Below are 201 nucleotides of genomic sequence, written 5' to 3' on the forward strand. Positions count from 1 at the left end.
TTTTTTTCTTTCCCAAATTCTCTTCCATAGGCAAACATTTATTTAGTTAATCTTTTTATAATCTGGCACATTATTTCAAACATTTCCTACCTGGTAGAAATCTATATCTACCAGGTAGGAATATATTTCAGTCAAATACCTATTTCCAGGTATTTGACTGAAATAGATAGTACTATCTATCTATTAGGATATTGTATATAC

This window comes from Poecilia latipinna, unplaced genomic scaffold (assembly GCF_001443285.1).
Source record: "Poecilia latipinna isolate Pla-1442-1.1 unplaced genomic scaffold, P_latipinna-1.0 Scaffold5372, whole genome shotgun sequence".
NCBI classification, from domain to species: domain Eukaryota; kingdom Metazoa; phylum Chordata; class Actinopteri; order Cyprinodontiformes; family Poeciliidae; genus Poecilia; species Poecilia latipinna.